The 1,089-nt window shown below is 38.4% G+C and overlaps 1 protein-coding gene across 5 annotated transcripts in view; it reads right to left on the reverse strand.

The window, feature by feature from the left end:
• The window catches only part of Acaca (acetyl-CoA carboxylase alpha), a 284,858-nt gene that overhangs the window by 68,766 nt on the left and 215,003 nt on the right, over positions 1–1,089 (reverse strand). The gene's annotated exons all lie outside the window — the stretch shown is intronic.

The raw sequence follows: 1,089 nt of genomic DNA on the forward strand, positions 1-1,089 counted from the left end.
TGTATATCACACAGAACATCCCAAACCATCTTATTCAACTATACACCCACTTCCCAGATGGCACCCTCCCATAGCCTCCCTCCCCCAACTAGAGCCCTTATAATCTGTTATCCCTGCTACCGTCTGCTGTGTTGTCGGCACCCTCAGCGGTTCCCAACTACTTGTGAAGGCCCTTTCTTACTTTCTTGGACAAATTTTTTAAAAAGCGGAGCCAACATGTATCTCTAAAGTAAGTAACAGCCACTAAATAATTTTTATACAATTTTATGTAGGGATAAAAAATATAAATAGAAATGTAGTAGAACTGTTCAGCCCTCTCCTTTTCCAAGATTAGGATAAAGGGAAAGGTCAAAACAGTACATACTCATTCACAAATATCAACTACATATATAAAGATTCCTGGCTATGGTTTTCTGAAGGGGCAGTTATGATATGTGCAGAAGGGAACACTGACCAGGTAGTCCAGAAAGTATCCTGGGAGTCACTCAACTATCTTTCCCGACAGGGGACTGATTAGGAGAGACAGCTGACAACAGCAAAAGGTAGAAGGGGAATACAACTAATAAAAGAAAGGATCCTTAGCACCATATACACCTATGCATGCATACACACACACAGACACACAAACGGAAAATTGTAGATCTTGAAGTAGGGATGGACATAGATCAGGTATTGCTCCATGTATACCCAGAAGGCTTGGTACAGCTCCATAAGCTAAAATAATTAAGTATCCCATAATGATTATTAAACCACTCCCCTCACCCTTATACTTTTCTTCTTTCTGTTCAATCCTCCACTAAATCTATTTCTTTGCCTTAGCTGTTGGTTTGTGATTTTTTTTAATTCTGCTTCTCAGATTGCTCTAGCTTTCTATTTTTAGCCTCTCTCAATATCAAATTATTCTTAATTCTTTAAAAATATTTTTTGTTCTATATCTAAACTTCAGATTCTAGAGTTATGTGACAAATAAAGCTAATCTTCCTTTAGAAATAAAAATGAAGAAGTTGGCAAAATCCCATCATGCCCACACCATGTTCCAAGGGGTCCCAGAGCACCAAAGTCAACCCATAGGGGTAATGCAGTATATAT

This window comes from Nannospalax galili, unplaced genomic scaffold (assembly GCF_000622305.1).
Source record: "Nannospalax galili isolate Female #2095 unplaced genomic scaffold, S.galili_v1.0 scaffold1430, whole genome shotgun sequence".
Taxonomy (NCBI): domain Eukaryota; kingdom Metazoa; phylum Chordata; class Mammalia; order Rodentia; family Spalacidae; genus Nannospalax; species Nannospalax galili.